The sequence below is a fragment of the Arachis hypogaea genome, chromosome 15, assembly GCF_003086295.3.
Source record: "Arachis hypogaea cultivar Tifrunner chromosome 15, arahy.Tifrunner.gnm2.J5K5, whole genome shotgun sequence".
Taxonomy (NCBI): domain Eukaryota; kingdom Viridiplantae; phylum Streptophyta; class Magnoliopsida; order Fabales; family Fabaceae; genus Arachis; species Arachis hypogaea.
In genome coordinates this window covers 52,660,014-52,680,341 of record NC_092050.1, presented here as the reverse complement: position 1 = coordinate 52,680,341, position 20,328 = coordinate 52,660,014, and the positions used below count along the sequence as shown (strand labels likewise).

Below are 20,328 nucleotides of genomic sequence, written 5' to 3'. Positions count from 1 at the left end.
AACATTTAACCACCTTCCTAAGAATATGTGACACAGTGAAGTCTAATAGTGTTCATCCTGACGCCTATAGACTGCTCTTATTTCCATTCTCACTTAGGGACAAGGCAGCCAAAGGGCTGGAATCTTTCCCAAGGGAAAGCTTGACAACTTGGGAAGACGTGGTGAATAAATTCTTAGCAAGATTTTACCCTCCTCAACGAATCAATAGGCTGAGAGCTGAGGTCCAAACTTTCAGGCAACAAGATGGTGAGACTCTATATGAAGCATGGGAGATGTTCAAGGACTTAACGAGGAGGTGTCCACCTGACATGTTCAACGAATGGGTGCAGCTGCACATTTTCTATGAAGGGCTCTCTTATGAGTCAAAGAAGGCCGTAGACCATTCATCTGGAGGATCTTTGAACAAGAAGAAGACCATTGAGGAAGCCATAGATGTTATTGAAACAGTAGCAGAGAACGACTACTTCTATGCTTCCGAAAGAGGGAACACAAGAGGAGTAATGGAGCTAAACAATGTAGATGCTCTGTTGGCCCAAAACAAGCTCATTACCCAGCAGTTGGCTGACCTCACCAAGAAGATGGAGATGAACCAAGTAGCAGCAATCTCCACTTCATCAACAATCCAAGAAGGAGTGAATGAAGAAGCAAAGGTGAGTCAGGAGCAAGCCAACTACATTGGAAATTCACCAAGGAAAAATTATGATCCATACTCCAAGACCTACAACCCTGGATAGAGAAACCATCCAAACTTTGGGTAGGGAGGTGAGCAAGATCAAAACCAAGACCAGAGACGTTACAACTCCAACAACAATGCAGCTCACTAGCAATTCACACAGAGGACGTCTCAACACCCCCACAACAACACTTCTTCATATGCTTATCAAAACCAAAATAGCACATCTGCTCCTAATCACCCATCAATTGATGACAAGCTCTCTATGATTGAAGCCTTACTTGAAGGAATATGCCAAGAGATTCAAGAAAATAAGGTGTTCAAAGAGGAAGTGCCAGCCAATATTAAGAACCAGGGAGAGACCATTAGGAAGCTGAAATTCCAGGTGGGATATTTAGTTGAGAAGATTCCCAAACCTACCGATAGCTTCCCAAGTGACACGGAGAAAAACCCCAAGGGAGAAGCAAAGAAAGTAAGATGGGAAGATTGCAAAATGGTCACTACGAGTGATCAAGAGACTGAAGACAAGCAAGGCAAATTTTGCAAACAACCTGAAGACAACTCAACAAAGGAGGAGGATAGAGATCACCAAGAACCAGAAATCTCACAACAAGAGTTGCTGAAGCTCTATGCTCCCTTCCCTCAACTGCTCAATAGTCCTGTGGGAAAGAGAATATACTCAAGGTTCCTAGACTTGTTTGCATCTCTGCATGTAAACATACCATTCATCAAGAAAATTCAACAAATGCCTGCATTAATCAAGTATATGAAGGAACTTCTTCCCAGGAAAAGCTCACTCAAAGGAGGCCAGACTATAGTGATGAACAAGGAATGTAGTGCCCTTATTCAACCTGAGTTGCCTACAAAAAGAAGAGACCCAGGGAGTTTTCACATCCCTTGTGCCATAGGTAAAACTATGTTCGATAGAGCACTATGTGATTTGGGGGCCAACATCAACTTACTGCCTTTATCCCTGGTGAAGAAGCTGCAGATTAATGAGATAATGCCCACAGATGTAATCATCAGACTGGCTGACAAAACTCAAAAGCAAGCAATAGGAGTGGTGGAAAATGTGTTGCTAAAGGTTGGGAAATACTTTCTCCCAACAGACTTTGTCATTCTGGACATGGAAGAGAGTCACACTCACCCAATCATATTGGGAAGACCATTGCTAGCTACGGCCAGAGCACTTATCAATGTAGAGAAAGGGGAGCTAATATGGAGAATCCATGACGAACGACTCAGCTTCAATGTCTTCAAACTCTCACAAGAAACAGATCAAGAGGACAAGGAACTAAGTACAAACGATAAAGAGACACTGAAGGAGGAGACAAGCACTGAAGCACAGCAAGTTCATTTTGAAACCCCTCAATTGATAAACAAGGAAAACAGCAATTACCACAGCTCAAGAAAAAGTTGGAGGACCCTAAACCTCTAGAGGCATCTGAAGACAACATCACAACTCCTTGGAAAAAAAAGGTCACCAAGGGGAAGGCAACCTCAAAAGAAACAAAGAAGAAGGTACCAAGGAAATGGAGGAACAAGAAGATCCCTACGGAAGACTTCTCTCCAGGGGATAGAGTTGTCTTAGCTTACTTCCCATATATTCCCCCTAATCTCCCTACTGTACCATCTCAGTTACCTAAGGTCTTCACTATCAACAGAGTTCTTTCCCTAGAACATGTGGAGATTATTGATCCAACCAATGGATACAAGTCCACAGCAAGAGGGGAGGATTTTAAGCACTACCAACCACCCTGATGAAGGAAAAACGTCAAGCTAGTGACGCTAAATAAGCGCTTCATGGGAAGCAACCCATATTTTATATGTTTTTTTTAAAATAATGAATAAATCAATGTTTATGAATTTCAACCCAAACTTGACAAACACTTGGTGAAATCTTTATCATGCAGTCTATAGTGAAGAACAAGTTTGGTGTTCAAAGCAGAACTCTTGGAGCTTTGAACAAAACTTTTCATCACAATGCTTCAAACTAAGTTTGGTGTCACCCCATGGTGCCACCAAAATGCATGAGGATACACCAGTAGTTGGCTAAGTTGAAATTCATAAATATACAAACTCTTTTTCTTCTCTTTAGTATTCTAGCCGTAGAGTTTGATTTTTTTTATGATATTAATTTCCTTATTTTAAATCTTTATAGGAAAGGAAAAGGAGCATTAAGAGGGATAGATTGGACAACCAAACAAAGAGGGTTTGGACACCACAAAAGGAGGGGTTGCACACTTGTTCTAAAGAGGGAGTACATTGGAAAATGATGCCATGCAACATTGAAAAAATGGGACCCCTAGAAGACCGGGCAATCCTCATCATAAAGTGATGATCCTTGTCTTCTATCCATGCATAACCCTAACCGTCCATCAAGTGACCACTTCATCAATCTACACCCTCCATTCTCTCACAACTTCTTTATATAAATGACCCTTGTTCGTGCCACCCTTCATTGTCATCACACACCCTTCACCACTCTTCATTTCGGTACAATACACCCCCTATCCGATTATAAACATTCCTCCCCTCACTCTCTTCATTGCCATAAAACCCTAAACAACCAAAAGTCTCCACAACCTTGCCACCTTCACATATTAATCATCATTCATGGCAACTTCAAGTTCTAAGAGAAGGGAGGGAAAGGAACCCATGGAAGAACACCCATATGATGAGAAGAGATTTAGAAGCTTGCATCATGCATTGCAATACGGGTGGATGGTTGGTAAGGAAATCATTTATGAGTTGGGATTTCAAGTTAAGAAGACTGAATGCCCCGAAATCACAGAGAAGGTAGAAAGGAGAAAATGGGAGCTCCTCACTAACCCGGTCACTAAGGTGAATGCAAATCTCATAAGAGAATTTTATGCAAATGCAGTCAGATATGATAAGAAAGATGAGTCATATACAAGCTTGGTGAGAGGAACAATGGTGGATTTTGGTCCCATGAGTGTAATGAGGGCATTGAAGCTACGGTCTATACCGTTTGAAAAAGAAAGTTATCACTCAAGATTGGACAACAACCCCAATTATGACCAGCTTTTACGAGACCATTGTGTACCAGGAGCTGACTGGGAAAGGGGTGCGGGAAATAAACCAAAGTTCATTAAGAGAACAGACCTCACTCCTGAAGCTAAGGGGTGGTTTGAGCTAGTGAGGAGATCTATTCTCCTAGCTGCAAACAACTCGGAGGTGAATCTCGAGAGAGCAACAATGGTGCATTGTATACTCAAGGGAGGAGAAATCAAAGTTCATGAGATCATAGCTCAAGGCATTAGAAAGATGGCAGAGAAAAGCGACTCAAGAGGAACATTAGGTTACCCCAGCACTATTTACCGAATATGCAAGAAAGCTAGGGTGGTTTTTGAAGATGAGGACCCCGTTTGGATAAAGGAAGGAATTCCAATAACAGTCCGAAGGATGAATGCTGCAGCATCCCCCCTGCCTCAACGGAAGCAAAGAAAGAGGACAGCCCCTCAAGTAGTGGAAGGCCAAGTCTCAGAGGGTCAAGCACAACAGACCTTGGACATGCACCAATTGCAGGAGGCCATTGATGGGTTGTCTAGACAATATTTGGAAAGCCAAGGAGCACAGAAAGAGCTTCAACTACAGATGATGGGGCAGCAAGAGGAAACACTTTCAAGATGGATGACTCAGCAAGGTGAGTGGCAAAGGCAAATGATGGAACAGCAACTAAGCCAAGGACAACAATGGGGAGAAGCATTCAACAGGATGGAACAAAGGCAAAACGAGCAACAAGAATCCACCCAGAGGCTAATCAACATCCAAGCACATCAAGGGGCACACATACATGAGATGCATCGAAGAAAAATAGAACAGGCAGAACTATTGGACGAGCAAAGGGCATTCGCAGAAGGAGTTTACATGAGCGAAACAGGACATCATATAAACACTCAAGCCAGGCTCGGCTACTTAGTGGGACAGCTGCCAGTATTGCATCCAAGAATAGCCAAGTATGATGAAATGAAGGATGAATTAGTACGAAAGGAAAGACAAAGGGTGGAAGAGAGTCATGAGTCAGTGAGGAAGGCACTTGAGGATTGGAAGCAAGCAAGATTGGCACTGATGCGAGGAAATGCAAGAGGAAACAAGGAGGACAAGCAAGGAAAAGAGCATGGACATCCACAACAGTAAAAGGTGGTGGAGCTCCTTCTTTGTTCCATCTTTCTCTATGTCTTAAATAAGGAAGATCTTGTGTGAAATAGAACTTGCTTCCATGTTATGTTTAAACCTTTTTCAATCATGTCTTTTAAGTTTGTGGTAGGTCTATGTGTGCTAGTCTTTATGTCACTGCATCTTTACTTAACTTACTTGTATGCTTGTTTCTTTTGAATTAAATAAAGAGAGAATGATTGTTTTTAAAAGACCAGAGTAGAGTTCATAAGGTGGAAGTACATTCATGAATCTTTGGGGTAGTCATAAGTAGCTAAGTTGGTTCAACCACAAGGCTAGGAGGACAACTATCTATCCTGAATACTTGACTTTGGAAATACCCATGAGACTAAGTAGATGACAAGATCCTAATAAGAGAAAAGGGAAAGAATAATGGAAGTGAAAAACAAAAGAAAAAGAGTAAGCAATAAGGCTAGGCACCAATGGTTTGGACCTTGAGACAAGTATCTGTGGTGCTCCTGTGTGAGGGATCTACTTGGATGAATAAGCTCTCAGGGGTGCTTTATCACTTGGTAACTTGGGTTAACTAACCCGGAATTATCAGCTGAAAATCCACTATCAAGAGTAACCCTCACCACAGAGCATTTAGTAACCCAAAGAGGTGCTGGACACCAAGGTCTCAAGAAAAGAAAATAAAGGAACTATATGCCTGTGGTGTGTATGTATGGGGGAGAGACTTGAGGGAGTAAGTCCTTAGGGGTGCTTCAACACCTAGCACCTTGAACCAACTGGTTCGGGAGTGTTGGCTGAAAGCTTATCTTAAAGAGTTGCCCCCTTACAGAGCACTTAGTCTAAATAACACAAATAACCCTTGAAATAACAATAAAAGGATCAATAAATAAAAGTCTCATGGGATATAGACAAAGTAAGTGTTTAGGGACATGATAAAGGTTTGAAAGCCAATAATGGAATGAACCTAAGTTGCTATGTATGAAACCACCATAAAATCAGTAACATGACTTCCACAAGAATGACTCATTCCTCTGGATATTCCATTCATCATTCTCTTGTTCCAGTACTTGCTTAGGGACAAGCAAGCTTTAAGTTTGGTGTTGTGATGCCAGGGCATCTTGGCCAGTTTTACTGACCTTTTCTTTACTGTTTTTAGGGTAGTTTCATACATTTCTTTAGGAAATAAGCTAGTTTTGGGTAGATATTCACCTACACATTGATTCAAGCATACATTGTGCATTTTACAGTATTTCATGAGGATTTTGCATGAATTTAGTGACAAATTGTATGCTGCATTACCCATGACTTGGACTAGAACTTTGATGCACTCTGTTGCTTGATTTCAGAACCAAAGGAAGCAAGGAAGGAGGGAAACTTGCAAGGTTAATGAGAAAAGTGATTGCCAATGACACTCTCAAAGCCATCATTGCCCACGTTAAGAGTCACGTTAACTAAGTTAACGTGAACTCTAACGTGGAAAGGGGAAGTTGAGCCAACGTTAGTGACACTTAACATTGTCACTAACGTTGGCAAACACTCATGAGTGGCCACGTTAGAGCCCACGTTAACCTAGTTAACGTGGCCTCTAACGTTAAAAGGGGAAGAGAAGCCAACGTTAGTGACATTCAACATTGTCACTAACGTTGGCCTAAGGATACAACACACCACGTTAACTCCCACATTAACTTGGTTAACGAGGGAGCTAACGTAAGAAGTGAGAGTTGTCGACAACGTTAGTGACACTCAACATTGTCACTAACGTTGGAAGCAACCACACAACCCCCCAAGGAGCCACGTTAACTTCCATATTAACTTAGTTAACGTCGAAGCTAACGATGAGGAATGAATGATGAGCCAACGTTAGTGACACTCAACATTGTCACTAACGTTGGGATGGCTAAGAAAGGCGACGTTAGAAGCCACGTTAACCTAGTTAACGTGGACTTTAACGTGAGATCTAGGGGTACATTGGAACGTTAGTGACAATGTTGAGTGTCACTAACGTTCTCGAAGGTTGGCAAGGCCACGTTAGAAGCCACGTTAACCTAGTTAACGTGGGCTTTAACGTGAAGCAAAAAGGGGCACAATAGAACGTTAGTGACAATGTTGAGTGTCACTAACATTCTCGAAGGTTGGCAAGGCCACGTTAGAAGCCACGTTAACCTAGTTAACGTGGGATCTAACGTGAGGCAAAGGGGTACATTGGAACGTTAGTGAAAATGTTAAGTGTCACTAACGTTCCCGAACTTATACTTTCACTAAATGATTAACACCCCTTACGCCCTGAGCTAAAGTCTCTGCCCACTTAACACTTTCTCTCTGCAAGTAAAGCCAAGCCCAAATGAAGAAAAGAACTGCTTCAAACTCAAGATCCAAAGGCCCAAGACTTGAAGAGCAAACTAGAAGCTAAGAAGAGTAGTATATATAGGAGTAGCTTTGAATTGTAAAAGGAGTTTTGGGAGGAGGCTGGAAGAGGAGAACTACTCTCTGTATTTTACTTTCTCTGCATTTTCTAGTTTTATGATGTATTCTCCATCTTTGTTTTCATTTTCTAGAGCTATGAACAACTAAACCCCTTTCATTGGGTTAGGGAGCTCTGTTGTAATTTGATGGATCAATACTAATTTTCATTATTCTTCTTCTATCTTTTCTCTTGATTTTACTTGAAAGCTTTCGATCTTCATCCAATTGAGTAGTTATCTTGGAAGAGAAGCTATTCAAACTTGGATCTCTTTTGAACCTTGAAAGAGGAATGAAGAGATCAAGCTAGAAATGCTTTCTCATGCTGGACCAAATTGGGTTTGGATGGGTATGTGACTATAACCCTCTCAATACTTGATTTGGGAAATGCATGTGGTATAATCAGTGACCATACTTCATCTCTTCTCATGAGCAATTGACCAAGGAATTGGCTATTGATCAAGATTTGAGAGATTGAATTGCAAGAAATTGTAATTCAATCACTTAAGATTGCCAAGGAGATCAATGAGTGCATTGATTGAGGAAGAGATGAAAATGAACTTGATCCGGAGAATTACAACATCTCCTAAGCCCAATGAACTCCCCATCTCTGATCTTACCCATTCTCTTTAATTTCTGCCATTTACTTTTATGAGCAAACCCCCCATTCCCATTTACAATTCTGCAATTTATTTTCAGTCATTTACTTCCAGTCCTTTAATCCTAGCATTTACTTTTCTGTTATTTACATTCCCGCCATTTTATTTTCTGCAACTCTCAACCAAAATTCCGGATTCGCTCAACTAGAACATTCTTCTAATTAAAGTTGCTTGATCAATCAATCCCTGTGGGATTCGACCTCACTCTATTGTGAGTTTTTACTTGACGACAAATTCGGTACACTTGCCGAAGGGAGATTTGTTGTGAGACAAGTTTTTCGTGCATCAGGTGTGCCACTTGAAGAACCAGGCCTGGCACACCAAGCTAAGATGGACACGAATGAATAGGCGTGCCACTTGAGCATTATGGCGTGGCACGCTAGTACAAAGTTCCAGAGAAAAGGTACAAATAAGGCCAAAGCAAAGGCTGGGCGTGCCACTTGGTGTCGAAGGCGTGGCACGCCAGTTCAAGAGTCCCACCTGGGTGTGCCACTTGAATGCCGGGCGTGGCACGCTAGCTACTGGAACCAAGGCAAATGATGGGCGTGACACGCCAACCCTTGGGCGTGGCATGCTGGTTATATTTTCCAAAAAGGGAGAAAGAAGGCAAACTATATGGGCGTGCCACTTGGCATCGAAGGCGTGGCACGCCAGCTTTAAAATTCACTTGGGCATGCGACTTGGTTCCCAGGCGTGGCACGCCATCATCACCAATCATCCAAGAGAAGACCTGAGCGTGCCACTTGAGTTCTGGGCGTGGCACGTCAAGCAAAGGAGCCAAGAAAATGATGGGCGTGGCACGCCAAACCTTGGGCGTGCCACGCTAGTTCAACTTTCCAGAGAGATAGATCAAGCACATAGCATGGGCTTGGCACGCCAGACCCTGGGTGTGCCACGCTAGTTCAAATTTCCAGAAGCTAAAAAGAAGAGGAAAAAGGCCTGGGCATGCAACTTGGGCTCGAAGGCGTGGCACGCCAGGCTATCCAAGCCTTTAAAAAGGCCTGGGCGTGCCACTTGGGCTCGAAGGCGTGGCACGCCAGGCTATCCAAGGCTTCAAAGAACCCTGAGCTTGCCACTTGGGCTCGAAGGTGTGGCACGCCAGGGTGGTCAATGAAGGGAGACGTGCCACTTGAGGATTGGGCGTGGCACGCCAAGGCAGATTTAGAGCAGGCGTGGCACGCCACTGAAGCGCCAACTACATGCCAGCTGTAGGATCATGTTTATTGAGTTTCTTTTCCCTCCAAAATGTAATTTTCCTTTCACTTTTTTGTATTTTCTTTAATTGCTAGTGCTAGGAGTAGTATAAATACCCCTTGAAAGTACTGAAGAAAGGGTTAATCAGTTGAGCTATTAGTTGAAGCATAGTTAGAATCACTTTTTCCATCTCTTACTTTTTCTTGAAGCTATGAGTAGCTGAATTCCCTCTCATTGAGAGAGGAAGCTCTGTTGTACTTGATGGATTAATGATAGTGAATTTTTTCTTCTTTTCATCTTCTCTTTGATTTGCTAGAAGGAATTTCGATCTTCATGCTAGTGTTCAGTCACCTTGGAAAAGGGGTTGAATGCAAAATGGGTTTCAGGCGAGCCTTGGAAAAGGAAATATGAAATCATGCTAGAAATCCCTTCTCACACTTGAGTAGGATCTGGGTTTTGGTGTTTGGATATAGTGACATAAAATCCTCCCTCTACTTGGACCTATGATGATGTGTGGTATAATCAAGGACCAAGCATATCTCTCTTCATGAGCAATTAGACCAAGGAATTGGCTATTGATCAAGATCTGAGAGATTGAGTCACCAAGGGATTGGGGCCCAATCGATCATGATTGCCAAGAGGTTAATAAGTTGCATGATTGAAGAGGATATGAGCTGGATTTAATCCAGAGACAATATCTCCTGATCTCAATGAATTCCCCTATTCTTATCCTCCACTTTCTTTATAGCTTTCTTTACATTCTGCAATTCCCCATTCCCATTTACAATTAAGTCATTTAAGTTTCTGTTCTTTACTTTCCTGCCATTTTCAATTCTGCCATTTACTACTTTCCTTTACTTTTGAGTCATTTATGTTTCTGCACAGTTACAATTCTGTCATCACAAACTATTCTGCTTAGCTTGACTAATTCAACAATTGATTAAAATTGCTCAAATCTACCAATCTCTGTGGATACGACCCCACTCCACTATGGGTTATTACTTGACGATAATTTTGGTGTGCTTGCCAAAAGAATGGATTCACCATTTTCTACATGGGTAGTGAATCCGGCTCATCAGATTTCTTTTTAATGCAATTTATGTTTTATGTTCCTTTGTTGTTGATTTGAGTTGTTGTTGTTAATTTTCTTGCAATTGGTAGTTATAGATTTACATTTCTTGCAATTTTACCATGCTTTCCTTTTATGCCTTCCAAGTGTTTGACAAAATATTTGGTTGGATGTTAGAGTAGCTCTTTGAGCATTCTTGGCTTGTAAAGAGGAATTAGGTGTTTGGTGCACGAAATTGTGATCTCTGGTAATGGCTCCAAAAACTTGGTGCTCTAATCTCAATTCATAATTTGTCACAAGTTCGATACAACTAACCAGCAAGTGCACTGGGTCGTCCAAGTAATAAACCTTACGTGAGTAAGGGTCGATCCCACAGAGATTGTTGGTATGAAGCAAGCTATGCTCACCTTGTAAATCTCAGTCAGGTGGATATAAAATAGTTATGGAGTTTTCGAAATTAAATAAGAAGTAAACATAAAATAAGGATAGAAATACTTATGTAATTCATTGGTTAGAATTTCTGATAAGCGTATAGAGATGCATTCGTTCCTCTGAACCTCTGCTTTCCTGCTGTCTTCATCTAATCAGTCTTACTCCTTTCCATGGCTGGCTTTATGTAAGGGCATCACTGTTGTCAATGGCTACATCCCATCCTCTTGTGAAAATGGTCCAAATGCTCTGTCACAGTACGGCTAATCATCTAAGGTTCTGGATCATACTAGAATAGGATTCACCCTCCTTTTGCATCTGTCACTACGCCCAGCACTCGCGAGTTTGAAGCTCGTCACAGTCATTCAATCCCAGAGTCCTACTCGGAATACCACAGACAAGGTTTAGACTTTCCAGACTCTCATGAATGCCGCCATCAATCTAGCTTATACGACGAAGATTCTGATTAAGAGATCCATGAGATACTCATTCAATCTAAGGTAGAACGGAAGTGGTTGTCAGGCACGCGTTCATAGGGAATGATGATGATTGTCACGTTCATCACATTCCGGTTGAAGTGTGAATGAATATCTTAGAAGCAGAATAAGTTGAATTGAATAGAAAAATAGTAGTACTTCGCATTAATCTTTGAGGAACAGCAGAGCTCCACACCTTAATCTATGGAGTGTAGAAACTCTACCGTTTGAAAATACATAAATGATGAAGGTCCAGGCATGGCCGAATGGCCAGCCCCTAAAACGAGATCACAAGATCAAAAATACAATCCAGGATGTCAAATAGAATAGTAAAAAGTCCTATTTGTACTAAACTAGTTACTAGGATTTACAGAAGTAAGTAATTGATGCATAAATCCACTTCCGGGGCCCACTTGGTGTGTTCTTGGACTGAGCTTGAATGTTACACGTGCAGAGGCTCTTTCTGGAGTTGAACGCCAGGCTGTAACGTATTTCTGGCGTTCAACTCTGGTTTGTGACGTGTTTCTGGCGTTTAACTCCAGACAGCAGCGTAGAACTGGCGTGCAACGCCCTTTTACGTCATCTAAACTCGGACAAAATATGGACTATTATACATTGCTGGAAAGCCCCGGATGTCTACTTTCCAACGCAATTGGAAGCGCGCCATTTTGAGTTCGGTAGCTCTAGAAAATCCACTTTGAGTGCAGGGAGGTCAGAATCCAACAGCATCAGCAGTCCTTCTTCAACCTCTGAATCTGATTTTTCCTCAAGTCCCTCAATTTCAGCCAGAAAATACCTGAAATCACAGAAAAACACACAAACTCATAGTAAAGTCCAGAAATGTGAATTTAACATAAAAACTAATAAAAAATCCCTAAAAGTAACTAGATTCTACTAAAAACATACTAAAAACAATGCCAAAAAGCGTATAAATTATCCGCTCAGCACAATACCAAACTTAAATTGTTGCTTGTCCCCAAGTAACTGAAAATCAAATAGGATAAAAAGAAGAGAATATACTATAAATTCCAAACTATCAATGAAACATAGCTCTAATCAGATGAGCGGGACTTGTAGCTTTTTGCCTCTTGAATAGTTTTGGCATCTCACTTTATCCATTGAGGTTCAGAATGATTGGCTTCTATAGGAACTCAGAGTTCAGATAGTGTTATTGATTCTCCTAGTTCAGTATGATGATTCTTGAACACAGCTACTTTATGAGTCTTGGCCGTGGCCCTAAGCACTTCGTTTTCCAGTATTACCACCGGATACATAAATGCCACAGACATATAATTAGGTGAACCTTTTCAGATTGTGACCGAGCTTTGCTAAAGTCCCCAATTAGAGGTGTCCAGGGTTCTTAAGCACACTCTTTTTTTTGCTTTGGACCTTGACTTTAACCGCTCAGTCTCAAGTTTTCACTTGACACCTTCACGCCACAAGCACATGGTTAGGGACAGCTTGGTTTAGCCGCTTAGGCCAGGATTTTATTCCTTTAGGCCCTCCTATCTACTGATGCTCAAAGCCTTGGGATCCTTTTTATCACCCTTGCCTTTTGGTTTTAAGGGCTATTGGCTTTTTGCTCTTGCCTTTTGTTTTAAGAGCTTTGGCTTTTTCTGCTTGCTTTTTCTTTTTCTTTCTATTTTTTTTGCTATTTTTCTCTTTTTTTTTTCAGCAAGCTTTGTTCTTTGCTGCTTTTTCTTGCTTCAAGAATCATTTCTATGATTTTTCAGATTATCAAATAACATGTCTCCTTGTCATCATTCTTTCAAGAGCCAACATATTTAACATTCTTAAACAACAACTTCAAAAGATATATGCACTGTTCAAGCATACATTCAGAAAATAAGAAGCATTGTCACCACATCAATATAATTAAACTAAGTTCAAGGATAAATTCAAAACTCATGTACTTCTTGTTCTTTTGAATTAAAACAGTTTTCATTTAAGAGAGGTGATGGATTCATAGGACATTCATAACTTTAAGACATAGTTACTAACTACTAATGATCATGTAATAAGACACAAACATAGATAAGCACTTAACATAGAAAATGAAAAACAGAGAATGTAAGAACAAGGAATGAGTCCACCTTAGTGATGGTGGCGTTTCCTTCTTGAGGAACCAATGATGTCCTTGAGCTCTTCTATGTCTCTTCCTTGTCTTTGTTGCTCCTCCCTCATTGCTTTTTGATCTTCTCTAATTTCATGAAGGATGATGGAGTGCTCTTGATGTTCCACCCTTAGTTGTCCCATGTTGGAACTTAATTCTCCTAGGGAGGTGTTGATTTGCTCCCAATAGTTTTGTGGAGGGAAATGCATTGGAGGCATCTACGGGATCTCATGGTGATGAGCTTCATGCGCCTCTTGAGCTCCATGAATGGGCTCTCTTGCTTGCTCCATCCTTTTCTTAGTGATGGGCTTCTCTTCCTCAATGGGAATGTCTCCTTCTATGGAAGCTCCAGCTGAGTAACAGAGATGACAAATAAGATGAAGAAAAGCTAGCCTTGCCATTGGGAAGGACTTTTCGGCTATTTTGTAGAGTTTAAGAGAGATGACTTCATGAACTTCTACTTCCTCTCCAATCATGATGCTATGAATCATGATGGCCCGATCCACAGTAACTTCAGATCGGTTGCTAGTGGGGATGATGGACCGTTGGATGAACTCCAACCATCCTCTAGCCACAGGCTTGATGTCCAGTCTTCTTAATTGAACCGGCTTGCCTTTGGAGTCAATCTTCCATTGAACTCCTTCCACACATATGTCCATAAGGACTTGGTCCAACCTTTGATTAAAGTTGACCCTTCTAGTGTAGGGGCGTGCATCTCCTTGCATCATTGGCAAGTTAAACGCCAACCTCACATTTTCTGGACTGAAATCTAAGTATTTCCGCTAAACCATTGTAATATAATTCTTTGGGTTTGAGTTTTTACTTTGATCATGGTTCCTAGTGATCCATGCATTGGCATAGAACTCTTGAACCATTAGGATGCCGACTTGTTGGATGGGTTTTGTTAGAACTTCCCAACCTCTTCTTTGGATTTCATGTCGGATCTCCGGATACTCATTCTTCTTGAGCTTGAAAGAGACCTCAGGGATCACCTTCTTCTTGGCCACAACATCATAGAAGTGGTCTTGATGAGCTTTGGAGATGAACCTTTCCATCTCCCATGACTCGGAGGTGGAAGCTTTTGTTTTCCCCTTCCCTTTTCTAGAGGATTCTCCGGTCTTGGGTGCCATCAATGGTAATGGAAAAACAAATATCTTATGCTTTTACCACACCAAACTTAGAATTTTGCTCGCCCTCGAGCAAGAGAAGAAAGAATAGATGAAGAAGAAGAAGAAAATATGGAGAGGAGGGGGGAGGTGTGTTTCGGCCAAGAAGAGAAAAGAGGGTTGTGTTGTGTGAAAATGAGGAAGAATAGAGGGTTATATATAGGGAAGGGAGGGGGTAAAGTTCGGCCATTTAGGGTGGGTTTTGGGTGGGAAATTGATTTTAAATTTTTGAAGGTAGGTGGGGTTTATGAGGTAGGTTTATGGGGAAGAGTGGATGGATGTGAGTGGTGAAGTGGTTATAGGGAAGAGAGATTGAGGTGATTGGTGAAGAGTTTTGGGGAAGAGTGTTTATGGGATTGTGTGAAAGAGGGGTGAGAAGAAGTAAGTGGAGGTAGGTGGGGATCTTGTGGGGTCCACAGATCCTGAGGTGATCCTGTGGGATCCACAGATCTTGAGGTGTTCAAGGATTTACAACCTTGCACCCAATTAGGCATGCAAAATGCCCTTGCACACAACTTTGGGTGTTCAGCGCCAGATTGGTGCTTGTTCTGGGCGTTGAACGCCCATTTGTAGCCCATTTCTGGCGTTGAACGCCAGAACCATGCTTGTTCTGGGCATTCAGCGCCAGCTCTTCTCCAGGGTGCATTTTTGGCGTTCAAACGCCCAGATGCTGCCCATTTTTGGTGTTCAGCGCCAGAACCATGCTCTGTTCTGGCGTTGAACGCCCAAAACATGCTTCTTACTGGCGTTTAAACGCCAGTAAGGTCTTCCTCCATGGTGTGATTTTTCTTCTGCTATTTATGATTCCGTTTTCAATTTTTTTATATTTACTTTGTGACTCCACATGATCATGAACCTAATAAAATATGAAAAACAATGAAAATTAGATAAATAAACATTGGGTTGCCTCCCAACAAGCGTTTCTTTAATGTCAATAGCTTGACAGTGGGCTCTCATGGAGCCTCACAGATGTACATAGCTTTGTTGAGACCTCCCAACACCAAACTTAGAGTTTGGATATGGGGGTTTGACACCAAACTTAGAGTTTCGTTGTGGTCTCCCAACACCAAACCTAGAGTTTGACTGTGGGCGCTTTGTTTGACTCTGCTTTGAGAGAAGCTTTTTATGCTTCCTCTCCATGGATGCAGAGAGAGATCCTTGAGTTGTAAACACAAGGTTGTCCTCATTTTTTTGAAGGATCAATTCTCTTCTGTCCACATCAATCACAGCTCTTGGTGTGGCTAGGAAAGGTCTTCCTAGGATGATGGATTCATCCTCATCCTTCCCAGTATCTAGGACTATGAAATCAGTAGGGATGTAAAGGCCTTCAACCTTTACTAACACGTCCTCTATTTGTCCATAAGCCTATTTTCTTGAATTGTCTGCCATCTCTAATGAGATTTTAGCAGCTTTCACCCCAAAGATTCCCAGTTTCTCTATTACAGAGAGGGGCATGAGGTTTATTCCTGAACCAAGGTCACACAGAGCCTTAAAGATCATGGTGCCTATGGTACAAGGTATTAAGAACTTTCCAGGATCCTGTTTCTTCTGAGGCAATGTCAGTTGATCCAGATCACTTAGTTCATTGGTGAACAAGGGAGGTTCATCTTCCTAAGTCTCAATACAAAATAATTTGGCTTTCAGCTTCATGATTGAACCAAGGTACTTGGTAACTTGCTCTTCAGTAACATCCTCATTCTCTTCAGAAGAGGAATACTCATTAAAGCTCATGAATGGCCTAAGGAGGTTTAATGGAATCTCTATGGTCTCTAGGTGAGCCTCAGATTCCTTTGGTTCCTCAGAGGGAAGCTCCTTATTGATCACTGGACGTCCCAGGAGGTCTTCCTCCTTGGGATTCACGTCCTCTCCTTCCTTCACAGGTTCGACCATGGTGATTAATTCAATGGCCTTGCACTCTCCTTTTGGATTTTCTTCTGTATTGCTTGGGAGAGTACTAGGAGAGATTTCAGTGATCCTTTTACTCAGCTGGGCCACTTGTGCTTCCAAATTTCTAATGGAAGACCTTGTTTCATTCATGAAACTCACTGTGGTCTTAGATAGATCAGAGACTAAGTTTGCTAAATTAGAGGTATTTTGTTCAGAGTTCTCTGTCTGTTGCTGAGTGGATGATGGAAAAGGCTTGCTATTGCTAAACCTATATCTTCCACCATTATTAAAGCCTTGTTGAGGCTTTTGTTGATCCTTCCATGAGAGATTTGGATGATTTCTCCATGATGGATTATAGGTGTTTCCATAAGTTTCACCTAAGTAATTCACATCTGCTATTGCAGGGTTCTCAGGATCATAAGCTTCTTCTTCGGAACACGCCTCTTGAGTACTGTTGGATGCAGCTTGCATTCCATTCAGACTCTAAGAAATCATATTGACTTGCTGAGTCAATATTTTATTCTGAGCCAATATGGCATTCAGAGTATCAATTTCAAGAACTCCCTTCTTCATAGGCGTCCTATTACTCACAGGATTCCTCTCAGAAGTGTACATGAACTGGTTATTAGCAACCATGTCAATGAGTTCTTGAGCTTCTGCAAGCGTTTTCTTTAGGTGAATGGATCCACCTGCAGAAGTATCCAATGACATCTTTGATAGCTCAGATAAACCATCATAGAATATATCCAGGATGGTCCATTCTGAAAGCATGTCAGAAGGACACTTTTTGGTCAGCTGCTTGTATCTTTCCCAAGCTTCATAGAGGGATTCACCTTCTTTCTGTCTGAAGGTTTGAACATCCACTCTAAGCTTGCTCAGCTTTTGAGGAGGAAAGAACTTGGCTAAGAAAGCCGTGACCAGCTTATCCCAAGAGTTCAGGCTGTCTTTGAGTTGAGAGTCCAACCACACTCTAGCTCTGTCTCTTACAGCAAAAGGGAAAAGCATGAGCCTGTAGACTTCAGGATCTACTCCATTAGTCTTAACAGTATCACATATCTGCAAGAATTCAGTTAAAAACTGAAAAGGATCTTCAAATGGAAGTCCATGAAACTTGCAATTCTGCTGCATCAGAGAAACTAATTGAGGTTTCAGCTCAAAGTTGTTTGCTCCAATGGCAGGAATGGAGATGCTTCTTCCATGTAAATTGGAATTTGGTGCAGTAAAGTCACCAAGCATTCTCCTTGCATTATTATTATTTTCGGTTGCCATCTCCTCTTCCTGTTCAAAAATTTCTGAAAGGTTCTCTCTGGATTGTTGTAATTTAGCTTCTCTTAGTTTCCTCTTCAAAGTCCTTTCAGGTTCTGGATCTGCTTCAACAAGAATATTCTTGTCCTTGCTCCTGCTCATATGACAAAGAAGAGGGCACAGAAAAAATAATAATAATAATAATAGGGATCCTTTATACCACAGTATAGAGGTCCCTGTGTGAGTAGAAGAAAAGAAGAAGAAAATCTGAACTCTGAGAGAGAGAGGGAGTTCGGATTTTTGGTGAGTGATGTGAGGAGGAGATGTTAGTGGATGAATAAATAAATAGAATAAGATGAGAGAGGGAAAATTTCGAAAATAATTTTTTTGAAAAAGAGTTAGTGATTTTTGAAAATAGTTTTTTTGAAAAAGGTTAGTAGTTTTCGAAAATGAAAATCAAAAATTAAAATAATTAGTTAATTGAAAAGAAATTTTGAAAAAGAGGGAAGATATTTTTGAAAATTAGAGAGAGAGAGAGATTTAGTTAGGTAGTTTTGAAAAAGATAAGAAACAAACAAAAAGTTAGTTAGTTAGTTGAAACAAATTTGAAAATCAATTTTGAAAAGATAAGAGAATAAGAAGTTAGAAAAGATATTTTAAAATCAAATTTTGAAAAAGATAAGATAAAGAGATACTTTTGAAAAGATATGATTTAAATTAGTTTTTAAAAAAGATTTGATTTTTAAAATCACAATTAATGACTTGATTCACAAGAAATCACAAGATATGATTCTAGAACTCAAAGTTTGAATCTTTCTTAACAAGCAAGTAACAAACTTGAAATTTTTGAATCAAAACAGTAATTGATGATGTTATTTTTGAAAATTAGGAGATAATGATAAGAAAAAGATTTTTGAAAAATATTTTAAAAATTTTCGAAAATAATTAAGAAAAGTGAAAAAGATATGATTTTTGAAAAAGAATTTGAAAGAGATAAGATTTTTAAATTGAAAATTTGATTTGACTCATAAGAAACAATTGAATTTTATGAGAGAAAAAAGGAAAGATATTTTTTGAAAAAGTCAATCTAAATTTTCGAATTTTATGAGAGAAAAAAGGAAAGATATTTTTTTTGATTTTTTGAATTCTTAATGATGAGAGAGAAAAACATGAAAATGATGCAATGCATGAAAATTTTTAGATCAAAACAATGAATGCATGCAAGAATGCTATGAATGTCAAGATGAACACCAAGAACACTTTGAAGATCATGATGAACATCAAGAGCATATTTTTTTTGAAAAATTTTATATGCAAAGAAAACATGCAAGACACCAAACTTAGAAATCTTTCATGTTTAGACTCTATGGATGCAAAAATGCACATGTAAAACAAGAAAAGATGCAAAACAAGAAAACATCAAGATCAAACAAGAAGACTTACCAAGAACAACTTGAAGATCATGAAGAACACTATGAATGCATGAATTTTTGAAAAATGCAAGATGAATATGCAATTGACACGAAACTTAAAAATTTACTCAAGACTCAAACAAGAAACATGAAATATTTTTTATTTTTATGATTTTATGATTTTTTTGTATTTTCTTTTAATTTTTTCGAAAATCATCTTGAAAAAAGAAAAATAAGGATTCCAAAATTTTTAATATGAATTCTAGGAATCTTATGCTCTTTAGTCTAAAGCTCCAATCAAAGGGTCAGGCATGGCTTAATAGCCAGCCAAGCTTTAGTATGTAACTCAGACATGACAAGCCTAACATGTCCTACAGAGGAATTAGACATGGCTTTACAGCCAGCCAGGCTTCAACATGCTTCATGAAACACTAGAATTCATTCTTAAACATTCTGAAGAAAAATATATTTTTGAAAACATTTTTATTTTAAATTTTTTTTCGAAAACAAAGGAGAAATTTTTGAAAGATTTTTTTTTTTTTTTTGAAAAATTTTTGAAAACTTTTTGAAAAGAAAACGAAAAGAAAGTTACCCAATCTGAGCAACAAGATGAACCGTCAGTTGTCCAAACTCGAACAATCCCCGGCAACGGCGCCAAAAACTTGGTGCACGAAATTGTGATCTCTGGTAATGGCTCCAAAAACTTGGTGCTCTAATCACAATTCATAATTTGTCACAACTTCGATACAACTAACCAGCAAGTGCACTGGGTCGTCCAAGTAATAAACCTTACGTGAGTAAGAGTCGATCCCACGGAGATTGTTGGTATGAAGCAAGCTATGGTCACCTTGTAAATATCAGTCAGGCGGATATAAAATAGTTATGGAGTTTTCGAAATTAAATAAGAAGTAAACATAAAATAAGGATAGAAATACTTATGTAATTCATTGGTTAGAATTTCAGATAAGCGTATAGAGATGCATTCGTTCCTTTGAACCTCTGCTTTCCTGCTGTCTTCATCCAATCAGTCTTACTCCTTTCCATGGCTGGCTTTATGTAAGGGCATCACCGTTGTCAATGGCTGCATCCCATCCTCTTGTGAAAATGGTCCAAATGCTCTGTCACAGCACGGCTAATCATCTGAGGTTCTCGATCATACTGGAATAGGATTCACCTTCCTTTTGCGTCTGTCACTACGCCCAGCACTCGCGAGTTTGAAGCTCGTCACAGTCATTCAATCCCAGAGTCCTACTCGGAATACCACAGACAAGGTTTAGACTTTCCGGACTCTCATGAATGCCGCCATCAATCTAGCTTATACCACGAAGATTCTGATTAAGAGATCCAAGAGATACTCATTCAATCTAAGGTAGAACGGAAGTGGTTGTCAGGA

The 20,328-nt window shown here is 40.2% G+C and overlaps 2 non-coding genes across 2 annotated transcripts; one reads left to right on the top strand and one right to left on the bottom strand.

The window, feature by feature from the left end:
* Positions 1-206: 206 nt before the first annotated feature.
* Positions 207-310, bottom strand: LOC112752201 (small nucleolar RNA R71). Its single transcript, XR_003176646.1, has one exon. It is a non-coding gene; the product is annotated as a small nucleolar RNA R71 (small nucleolar RNA).
* A 16,733-nt stretch (positions 311-17,043) lies between these two features.
* LOC112753275 (small nucleolar RNA R71) lies at positions 17,044-17,151 on the top strand. Its single transcript, XR_003177668.1, has one exon. It is a non-coding gene; the product is annotated as a small nucleolar RNA R71 (small nucleolar RNA).
* The last annotated feature ends 3,177 nt before the right edge of the window (positions 17,152-20,328 follow it).